This window comes from Pleurodeles waltl, chromosome 9 (genome assembly GCF_031143425.1).
Source record: "Pleurodeles waltl isolate 20211129_DDA chromosome 9, aPleWal1.hap1.20221129, whole genome shotgun sequence".
NCBI lineage: Eukaryota > Metazoa > Chordata > Amphibia > Caudata > Salamandridae > Pleurodeles > Pleurodeles waltl.
This window is the reverse complement of record NC_090448.1, coordinates 151558276-151570502: the sequence shown is the minus strand read 5'-3', so window position 1 is coordinate 151570502 and position 12227 is coordinate 151558276. Positions and strand designations below refer to the sequence as shown.

Sequence of the window (12227 nt, the reverse complement as noted above, 5' to 3'; positions counted from 1 at the left end):
AATCTGCTAAGTAGTTTATGAGAACATAAAGTTAAAATATATATATATATATATATATATATATATATATATATAGAGAGAGAGAGAGAGAGAGAGAGAGAGCGAGAAAGAAAGAGAGAATGAGAGAGAGAGAGATGTGGTAGAGATGTGGTCCAGGAGATGGAAAGATTAAATTTGATTAGCTGCCTCACATTAACAAAGATATCTAGCAGCCACTTTAGGACTGAGGGACTCAGTCCCAGCGTTCTGAAAAAAAAAACATAAAAAATATGAGGGTGGGCAGGGAAGGGATATCCTGATAAACAAGTCCTTGGCAGGAACTCTTAGAGCCCCCCCTCCCTTCAAACCACCCACCTGTGGCCAATTTTTGTTTTAAACGGTACCTCAGTACTGCCATAGGACAATGGTAATGCAGTAACATTTTTCGTTTAAATTTGAAGCCCTCCCAGGGTCGATCTAGACTTGGGGTACTCCTTATGAAAAAGAATAGGAATGGGCTTACAGTGCCCCTGCGTGTGTGATTACTTTAAAAAAAAAATAACAGGGGGTGCCATGCAGCCCCCTCTCCAAGCCATTTAGTAGCCCCATGGAACCCATCCACCAAGGCCCAATGACAAACAGTGTCCCAGGGACCCTGTCTCCCAGAATTATGTTTTGTTTCCTGCCTGGGGCAGTGCAGATGGGTAACAGAAATCAAATTCTCTGCCTGCCTTCTCTCAAGCAGGGAATATAGGTTTGCACTCACCCGGTAGCTGCAGAAACACTAGCTGTTTTCACTGGGTGGGTGCTAAGCAATGGAGCCAAATCATTATGGCTCCTAGGATGGGTTCTTGCAGAGGAGCCAGTGGGCCACAGGAGCAATGGGCCTCCCCCCACAGCCCCAAGTAGACCAAAGGTTGTGGGTGCCCTGGTTTGGACCGGGCACCCACTTAGAAAAAAAAAGATTGCCAGCTCCTGCCAGCAGCCTGACTGGATGAGTGTTGGTTGGGGGGCCGGTAGGACAGCAAGAGTCATGGGCCTTCCCTCGCTCCCTCAATGATTCAAAGTTGGGTGCTTCAGGTGGAGCTAGGGCACTCATAGAAATAAATTTGGGTAGTTCTCGCTCACCAGTGGGGCCTCAGACACCTTGGGTCTTCCCCACAGTCTCCAACATCTGGTAGTTCTTGGGTGCTCTAGGTGGAACTGGGCACACATAGGAAAAACAAAACAAAAAGAAAAGATGACACAAATATGAAATGAGCAGTATAACTTTCACATTCACTGTTTCATGGCTCCTGTCAGGGAGCACCCCATATGCCCTGCGAGGGCTATTTAAACATAGTGATACATCCTAGTGGTGCTCCCAGGGACGCCACAGACCATTTGTTAAATGTTGTAGGGGACTTCTACTAGCACAGCAGCCCCCAGGAACATTTACAAAAACCATTCCAGTAAGTCTTCTGGGTCATTTCATACATGACCCGAGGAGAGCTTGCCATCTTTTTTTAAAGCGGGAGCTGTATGCTCTTCAGTTGAAGTAAGGGATCTTTTTGGTTGGTTCTATGGTTGAATTTTGTGGCCTGAAGAGTATGAAAAAATACTTAACACATGTTTATGGCTGTTTTAAAGAAAAATGCTTTGTATGAAAAACAATCCTGTCAATAATTATTGCCATATACACAGGAATACATTGTATTATAGTTATTTAAAAAATATTGTGGTGATTTATTGACATCATCATAAAGCCAATAGTCCTTCCTTTTATATTTCTGACTTCTAACCCTTTGATGAAGCCAGTAGGTCTCCCTTACTTAAAATGTCAGCCTTTATATTACTACTGTATGTTAAAAACACGTTTACAGAAAAAATCAAAGGTTAAATTAGCGTTATAGTTAAGTCAAAGTGTCAATTAAGATGTAACATGTTAAACTCAATAACAAACTGAAACTCACTTGTGCCCTTGTCAGACACTGCTTATGATCTCACAAGTTACATCACTCATGACATGTTCTATGACATCATCGATAACATCACTAACATCACTGATGTTAACACAGTGCATGGCGAGGGTATGTTATAAAAATGATTCCTACCAAATCTTTATCAAACCTTTAACGCATACATAACTGCAAAAAGAAAATCCTGGATGTTAATTATACTTACTTCCATGAATAGCATTTATGAAAGATAGTTCACATTCAAGTGATGAGAACCAACTGGATATGATTGACTGGAATTAGTAGGATTACTTTTGATCAATCACAGCTGTGGTATTTAACATAACAATGCAAAATGTTTAAAAAGGATTTTTCTTGCAGGCCAGGATAAGAGGTTTTGGTAGTTTTAAGATGTTTCACTTGTATATTGTGCATGCATTCTGAGAACATTGATTCAGAACAAAACCCCTTCATCATTCCTCTATATCACTACTGTTAGAAATGGGGTCTTTGATTGGCAGTCAGGTTACCCCCTGTCCAAGCAAGGACCCTCACTCTAGTCAGGGTAAGTCACACACAATCCATCTGCGTTCATCTTCTACGTCGTTCCAGTCTCGGCGTTCAGTGAATTTTTCACAACGAGCAGGCTGTGCGTCGTTCTTGGCAGGTTGCCGCACGGGGATTTCAGCTGCAGGAGAGAAGTCTTTTTGTTCCTGAGACTTCAGGGAACAGGGGGCAAGCTCTATCCAAGCCCTTGAAGAGAACTTCTGCAGCAAAGCAAGAGAGCATCAAGACAGCAAGGCAACAGCAAGGCAGCAGTCCATTTCAGAAATCAGTCAGGTGAGTCCTTTAGGCACCCAGGCAGTTCTTCTTGTTAGGGTGCAGGTTCTGGTTCAGGTATCTTCTCCAGGAAGTGTCTGAGGTGGTAGGGCAGAGACCCTCTTTTTATACCTAAATGTGCCTTTGAAGCGGGGGATACTTGAAAGAGTGGTTTAGAAATGCACCAGGTCCCCATTAAGCTTAATCCTGTCTGCCAGGGTCCCAGTAGGGGGTGTGGCAGTCCTTTGTGTGAGAGCAGGCCCTCCACCCTCCCAGCCCAGGAAGACCCATTCAAACTGCAGATTTATGCAAGTGAGGCTGAGTTTCCTGTATATGGGGTGTGTCTGAGTGAATGCACAAGGGGCTGTCAACTAAACCCAGCCAGACGTGGATTGTAAGGCACAGAAAGATTTAAGTGCAGAGAAATGCTCACTTTCTAAAAGTGGCATTTCTAAAATAGTAATATTAAATCCAACTTCATCAGTCAGCAGGATTTTGTATTACCATTCTGGCCATAATAAATATAACCTTCTTACTCCTTTCAGATCAGCAGCTCCCACTCAAACAATGTATGAGGGCAGCCCCAATGTTACCCTATGAAGGGAGCAGGACTCACAGTAGTGTAAAAACGAATTTAGGAGTTTTACACTACCAGGACTTGTAAACTACACAGGTACATGTCCTGCCTTATACCTACACAGCACCCTGCTCTAGGGGTTACCTAGGGCACACATTAGGGGTGACTGACATGTGGAAAAAGGGGAGTTTTAGGCTTGGCAAGTACTTTTAAATGCCAAGTCGAATTGGCAGTGAAACTGCACACAGAGGCTTTACAATGGCAGGCCTGAGACAAGGTTAAGGGACTACTGAAGTCGGTGGCACAATCAGTGCTACAGGCCCAATAGTAGCTTTTAATCTACAGGCCCTGGATACATATAGTGCACTCTACTAGGGACTTATAAAAAACCCAATTGTGTGTGATCCAATGTTACCATGTTTAAAGGGAGAGAGCATATGCACTTTAGCAATGGTTAGCCGTGGTAAAGTGCGCAGAGTCTAAAAACCAGCAAGAACAGTATCTCAAAAGTGGAGGGAGGCAGGCAAAAAGTTTGGGGTGACCACCCTAAGGCAGTCAGGTCTAACAACTACTGTTCCAGATAATGACAAGGGGATATATTCTGGTACATAAAGTGTTTAGAATGTGCACAGTCTAATTGCCTTTTTTAAATTAGATAAGTTGAGGTTTACAAGCCCTTGTTTTGCCATTGCGTTATGCAAGAGTGTGCAAGGCGGTGCAAGGGCTTCAGTGAGATTTAGTAAGCCATGCAAAACCACCTTGCATGGCTCTACACAGATTGGAAAATGTGGAGCAATACAAGGTAGTGAAAGTCACTGCGATTTGTTACTCTGCTCTGGGAAGGTGTTCCATGGGTGTAGAGGGGTATTCCCACTTCTTTACCCATGAATTATGGTGCATTCACACAATTGCTAAGAGCCTGATTTAGATCTTGGCAGTGTTACTGCCAAGCCATGTTGGCAGCAAACCCAAAAAGACCGCCAAGTTGAGGGTGTTACGCCTGCTGTATTTAAATGTGAAATCTCTGCAAGCGGAGGACTGGCGATGGATTGCTGATGGAGGGAGATGGCAACGGGACCCAATGGGCTATGTACAATGCCAGGGGCTATGGAATAAAGGTAAGTGACACACACACACACTGTCCCTTAGCCATATGTGTGTCCCTGCACTACACACTACACAATACACCACATACACACCATCATCCATTACAATTGCAACACAACACAACCTGTACATGCTGAAAACACACATTGCCATACATTCATGACACAACATACTCACACCATTGACACTGCACTCACTCATGACACAACCAGAACAACCAACACAACTACATACTCAGCTATACCAAAACACTCACACACAAGCACAGCGACACAAATAATGACAATGTCCACCACACAAAAAACAACACTCACCTAAATGTGTCACATAACGACACAACATACACAACAACATCGATTTCAATTGGAAGGGACACACATACTGACACAACCACATCACAGCCTCCAGCTCCCTTCACCTCAACAAGCCAATCCACATGCACACACATATGCACGTACTGACTCACATACATTGCAGATAGCACAAACCTACCTATACAGATCACCTTGCAATGCGCACACATGGACACTGTTGCCAAGTGTGAGTGTACAGTCACTGTGGGGACAGCATTCATTTTACAATGAATGATGACACTACAATGACAGTTGTGTATGTGTGCGATATGCATTTTAGGCCAGTGTGTCCCCAGCCATGTGTGACACAATTGTCTTCACCACATATGCAGGTCATACTTATTTTTTTTAAATTACTGTGAGATGCATAGGCCTGCAGTGGTTCCGCCTCCCATGCAGTGCCCACCCAACGCACATTGGCAATGCAGTTTTCCTACCTTTGAGTCCAGTGACAGAGGAGTTGTGTTTTCTCCTTGGGTCGGTGGCATCAGGGACAATAGGTGTTTTCCAGCCGTGTCCACATGAAGACGGAGTTGGAATGGGAAAAAAAGGTGAGTTTTCCACCTTTCATCCCCCAATCTGCCAACTCAGAATGGGAGGTCAGACCACCACTTTTTTCTTGGCAGTAAGCCACATCCAAATCTGCACAGCAGAAAGGATGGCTGGTGTCTGAACAACATCCACTTTTCCCTCTCCTGTCGTCAACTCAGAGGGTGTTTCTTGGTGGAGACGGTGGTTCAAATGCAGGCTTTCGGCTATGGGATTGCCAGCATCTGAATACAGTGAGTGGACCATTACGATATTGGACGGGTTTTCAGTCGAAAAGTCGACAGTGGGACCGTTAGCGCCAACATCTAATTCAAGGCCTAAGACTGGTTTTCAGCTTGGAAAAAGCCTAAAATGATTGTTTCTGTGGAGGAAAGTGTGCCTTCCTGCGCAAAAACGAACCCGGCTGTATCACAGGCATTCTGGCACCATGATGTAAGGGTGCCTGTGTTGGCTCTAGGTTGCACTCAGTGCGTCAGCACAGGAAAAGGGCAGGAATGTGCCACATCTTAGTAGATATGTCATATTTCTGCCCTCTCCCTGTCACGTAATGCATCACAGCAAGTTCTCTTTCTGTGTTGCATATTTTGACTTGTTAGTAATTCTTTCCTATAATTCACATATAGAATAATTATATTGTTCTTAATGAAGCATCTGTCGGTTAACGGTAAAGGCCTAAATGTATAGCCCATTATACACACATATTTTAGGAAAGGATATGAATGACTAGCTATTCTTAATATATTATAGTGTAGGGTTGGAGAGATGACATATACATTCCTTTAGAAATATCATTAACCCTGACAAAGGGTAATCCAAACACAAATCCACAGGAGCATAATTTCTAATATTGTCTCTACTTACTCTAGAAGACAGTCTTCTGATTCCTGTTATTGTGCCTTAGTATAACAATAATTGAAATCCTGGACATGGTGAAACTGTCCAGGCATGATTTTTCAGAGAATGTAATCAACACAGAGCCAACTTTAAAACAAATTGGTGCCAGATGACTCAGATTAATCTAGAGATGGGGTAATTTTGAACCAATGTAGCAAATACGCCTTTTCTGCATGGTCATCCCATACTTTAAATTTTTGACCAAACCATATTTTTGCAGGCTTTAGGACTTTACCTCTACTGTGTGTAGTCATACCACCCATATATATGCTAAAAAATATGTCTGCCAGGAACACCACTGTGCTCAGAATGTGATGCAGTTTAAATGCACCACAGAGACGTATAGTAGGGAAAGATGCCTTTGTCAAACAGGAAAATGCGTTTTTATATATTCTTAAGTCACCCCTAAAGTGTGCTGTGTGGGGCATGGCCAAGCACCATGGCCAGCGGGACGGGGCTCCTCGTGAGCTCCTTCTCCCGGCAAAATCCTGAAGAGATCCTGAGGTACCTGTGGTAGTGGGCACCCCACTCCTGCAGTGGGATGACGTGCTGAGAAGTCAGGCACAGCACGGTTCCTCTTTTTGGACTCGTGGAGCCAAGGCGGTGATCACGTGCCTCTCTTGGGCTGCACGGAGGCGGCAGCTGGGCCAGGGGAGCTCACGTCAGAACGGCGAGTGGGAGCATCTGTGGCGCTGCCGGTTGGGGGGGCTCGCTGATTAGGCGGCCCCCATCCTATGCGGGAGGCCTCCTGGGCTGCGAGGTGTCGCTCTTCGGGCCTCCGGAGTGGAGAGTCCGGATTGGAGGTTGCGTGAAGCTGGTCGGCTGGAGGATGTTGAGATACACAGGACGGAACAATAGTGGTAGTGTCTGTTGGTTTTGCTGGGGCTCTGTATGTGGAGCTGGGGTGAGGAGCTGGAGGAGTTCCTGCGCAAGTCTGACTATGATCTTAATGATTCAGGGTGCCATTACACCCTTTCTTGCATGGTTAGTGTCAACAATAAAAGTATTCTCTGGTGGAGAGATGCAGCCCTAATATGCTTCTGGTCCTGACGGGGCCTCACTTAAGAACTGGACTGTATTGGTCATCAGGGGGGCCTCTGATACTTAGTGATCTAAGATCGGGGTGGTACTTGGGTAATTAGTGGATTGATGCTGGGGTGCGGGGTGGTCACTCCACAGTTGTGGTAGGACTTTAGACATGGAAAGTTGAGGTTTAGGCTTTTGTCGTGGCAGCATCTATGGAGTGGACTTACAGTATGGTTTGTTATGGTTGTTTTACTGTATATCTGGGGGTGGGGGTTGGGCGTTTAGGGGGTTCGATTGGCCAAGTTTGTCAATATTTGAAGTTCATTCAACAGTGCAGGTATAAGGGCGAGATGTGCAATATGTCCTTCCCTTGTCTTACCATGGTGGGGTGGGACACAGGGGGAGGTGTTCAGTTGGGAGGGTGGGCAACACAGTATCACTATGGGTCATCAAATTAATATATTGACATGGAATGTCAGGGGGTTGAAGAGCTACACCAAACGCTATAGGGTACACTCATTTCTAAGGAGGCATAAGGTTCATATTGCCTGTCTTCAGGAAACACACATGACTGAGGAGGAAGCACACATACTGTCCAAGAAGTGTTGGGTCAAATATTTTCTTCCTCCTTCTCATCCTATGCGTGAGTTGTGTCTATATGGGTGGCTCCAGTGGTTCCATTCACCCACATATACAGTGAAGTAGATGTCCATGGTCGATATGTTCTGGTGGAAGGCATGTTGGATGGCTCACCCATTGTTATCCTCAATACATATGTGCCTAACACTGATTATAACTCCTTTTATACCAGAATATCTGAGATTGTTGGGGACAGTGTGGATGGGCCTTTGGTCTGGGCGGGGGACTACGATTGTGTATTGCACGGTGAACTGGATAACCTTCCGCCTAAGCTGGGGGCTAAACCTTTGATGGTGAAATCTCTCACGGAAGTGATGACACATTTAGGGTTATGGGACAGTTGGAGGGAGCTGCACCCTGAGGGCAGGGAATACACTTGTCATTCCAGAACACGTAATACGCATACCTGATTGGACAGGTTTCTGCTGGGTGGTCTCAATAGCTTGCAAGTGCTGGATGTTACACATATGGGTAGGTTCTTATCCGATCATGCACCAGTGCGGTTGCAATTACAATGGGGTGCAGGGACCACCAGTCTAGCGCATAGTTGGCCTATACCTGCGGACTTCCTTACTGATGTGGGGTGTTGTGAATGGGTGGGTGAGGCCATTAAACAGTACATGGAATTGAATTGGAACACAACACTGTCTAGGGGCCTGGAGTGGGAGGCTATGAAGGCAGTCATATGGGGGGAGTGTATAGGCATGGCGTGCGGGGTATGCAGACAATTAGAGTGGGATCTTACAGAACTGGAGGAGAAATTGGGGGACATGCAGCAGCCGTTACCGGACACGAGAATGGCTGAACGGGAGGAACTCAGGTTATACAAGAAGGTTAATAGTTGTTGGGATACTTTAAGCCGGATCACACTTAGAGGTTATATGCAGCGACTGCATCGGGAGAGAGATAAGCCTGGCAAATTTCTGGCATGGATTCTGTAATGGGAGGTGGAGGCTCCTCCTATTTTACATATTAGGAATGCTGATGGCAAAATGCTCACAACGCGCATGGACATTCTACGGGAATTGGCTGCGCATCTCCAAAGCGGGTCGAGGGCTGGTGCTGTACTACGCAAGGAGGGTATGGGGGGGTTTCTGAAGCGGATGCGGCTCCCACGCTTGGGTTTGGAGAGTAGGGATGCCCTTGAGACTGCGACTACTGTAGAGGAGGAGAGTGAGGCAGTAGCTGCAATGACTAAGTCCAAATCCCCCGATGGTGATGGTCTTTGAGGAAGCTCGAGTGCGTTTTATGTTGCCAGACACCATGAGTCAGGGTATTGTGTATTTGATGCTTAAGCCGGAGGGGACCCTGGTGACCCCTCCTCTTATCCCCCACTTACCATGTTAAATAGTGATGTCAAGATACTTTGTAAGATTTTGGCCAGCCGGCTCCGTGGGGTGATTCAGGGTTTAGTGCACGAGGATCAATATGGGTTTATCCCTGGTCATGGTACGTCCTATAATTTGTGATGCCTGGCACATATCCTGCACAAGACTGCGGATGTTGAGACTGAATTGGTGCTAGTGTCCTAGGATTTGGAAAAGGCATTTGACACAGTTGAGTGGGGTTATTTTTTAGAGGTCTTGCGGCATGGGGTTTGGCCCCGGTTTCTGTGCTTGAGTGCGGTTACTGTATACTCTTCTACTGCACAAGTATGGGTGGGGTGGAACTCTCAGACACCTGGGAGATCGGCAGGGGCATGAGGCAGGGATGCCCGCTCTCGCCTCTCCTGTTTGCTCTGGTGGTGGAACCACTAGCAATATGGCTTTGAGAGGAGCTGGAACCGTGGGGAATCCAGGTGGGACGGTCCACACATGTAATTTTCCCTGTATGCATTCCCTGATGCATTCATTTATGTACTGGAACCTCATGTTTCGGTGCCAATGCTGCTGCAGAGATTGGATATTTCTGGGGCTCTCTTTGGTCTCAAAGTCAACATTAAAAAATCGCTCCTATTCCCCTTTGGGTCCCTTAGCGGGGTTCTGCAGGCTGACCTACCTGGTGGGAGGTTGAGAGTTTCCGGTATTTGGGTGTATGATATCCCATCCGCCAAAATGTTAATCTCATAGGATATAATGGGATTTACATTGAGGCAGAAAGGATATCCACCACTGTTGTGACAGAGTAACCCCTCCACCAAGCTCTAAATCAGGCCCTAAGTCAGTAAGTAAATACTTTGACAGAGACAAACCAGGACAAACCACTTGGTGAATCTGACCTCTGCTCTATTGTGTTTGACCAGAAGTCATTCCTCAGTCATTCCTCAGTCCTGGTCTACTGTGACATTTGATTGACTAACTTATTCCTGGTGTTTTTTATCCTAAAATTAAACACAATCATATCTCTGGTCAATAAATATTTCTCTGTCTTTCCACAGTGCTAAAATAACATTTTGCTCTGACTTGTCTGTTTAAATGTATTTGCACATTTTGTGTAATGTGTAATCTGGAGATGTAGATTCCAGATACTATTTGTCTAAGTATATTTCCTAAAACAGCTAGGTAATGTTGTTGTTGTTGCACAAAATCAAATTAGGTCACTTCCTAAAACTGTTTCAGTGTATTCGTCCAGTTATTGCAATGGCACTAGTCTACATTAGTAGACAAATGTATTATTGCAGTGCTCTATATGAAGGCCTTACCAGTGGTCTGTAAAGTAAATTCCAATTATATTCCAATACATTGAAACTCTGTTTGTGATCCTGAGGATCACCGTCAGACCCATGCCCGCACCACGTATACAGCAAAGCCGACGCAGTCATCGCACCCCAACTACGGAAGGTCATCAACATCTCCTTCAAGACAGCAACATTCCTGGAAAGCTGGAAACACGCTGAAATCAACACCCTCCTCAAGAAGCCAAAGGCGGACCCCAAGGACCTCAGGAACTTCCGAACCATCTCCCTACTCCCATTCCCGGCGAAGGTCATCGAGAAAATCGTCAACACACAGCTTACCAGCTACCTCGAAGACAACAACACCCTGGACCCCTCCCAGTCCGGTTTCAGACGAAACCACAGCACCGAGATCGCCCTTCTCGCCGCCACAGACGACATCAGACGCCAAATGGACAACAGCAAAACATCAGCCCTCATCCTCCTGGACCTGTCAGCCGCCTTCGACACGGTCTGCCACTGCACTCTAAAAACACGCCTCCACGAAACCGGAATACAAGAAAAAGCCCTCAAATGGATCACCTCCTTCCTCTCCGGCAGAAGCCAGAGAGTCCGCCTCCCTCCCTTCCGTTCCGAAGCCACCAACTTCATCTGCGGCGTACCCCAGGGCTCATCCCTCAGCCCGACGCTGTTCAATATCTACATGGCCCCCCTCGCACAAGTGGCTCACCAACACGACCTCAACATCATCTCCTACGCTGACGACACCCAGCTCATACTCTCCCTCACCAAGGACCCACTCACCGCCAAAACCAACCTTCACGAGGGAATGAAGGCCATAGCCGAATGGATGAGAAGCAGCCGTCTGAAACTGAACTCGGACAAGACAGAGGTCCTCATCCTCGGACCCACCCCCTCCGTCTGGGACGACTCATGGTGGCCAACCTCACTGGGAACCCCACTGACCCCAACCGACCACGCACGCAACCTGGGCTTCGTCCTCGACTCCTCCCTCTCCATGTCAAAACAGGTCAACGCAGTCTCTTCCTCCTGCTAAAACACCCTCCGCATGCTCCCAAGGATCTACAAGCGGATCCCGACTGAAACAAGAACGGTGACTCAGGCCCTCGTCAGCAGCAGGCTAGACTACGGCAACACACACTACACAGGTATCCAGACCAAAAACCTTTGACGCCTCCAACACACCCAGAACGCCTCTGCCCGGCTGATCCTCAACGTACCCCGCCACAGCCACATCTCCCACCACCTGAGAGACCTTCACTGGCTCCCCGTAGACAAGAGGATCACATTCAAGGTCCTCACCCACGCACACAAGGCACTCCACGACACCGGACCAGCCTACCTGAACAACAGACTCAGCTTCGCTCCACAAACCTCGCCCTCGCCGTCGTTCCCCGCATCCAACAAAAGACCTCCGGCAGCAGATCTTTCTCCTACCTCGCCGCCAAGACCTGTAACACCCTTCCGACCAACCTACGGCCGACCCAAGACCTACTCACCTTCAGAAGACTCCTCAAGACCTGGCTCTTCGATCAGTAGCAGCACCCCCCCCCCAGCACCTTGAAACCCTCACAGGCATGTAGAGCACTTTATAAATACTTTGATTGATTGATTGATTGATTTGTGCGGGGATTGCAATAATAAGAGGAGAATTGTTTATCTAACTCAGTAAAAACTAAGGGCCAGGACGGTTTGTATCACCAGTTAAATTT

General features: G+C 46.6%; 1 protein-coding gene across 2 annotated transcripts in view; it reads left to right on the top strand.

Moving 5' to 3' along the window:
• The window catches only part of ERC2 (ELKS/RAB6-interacting/CAST family member 2), a 2244592-nt gene that overhangs the window by 1018117 nt on the left and 1214248 nt on the right, over positions 1 to 12227 (top strand). The gene's annotated exons all lie outside the window — the stretch shown is intronic.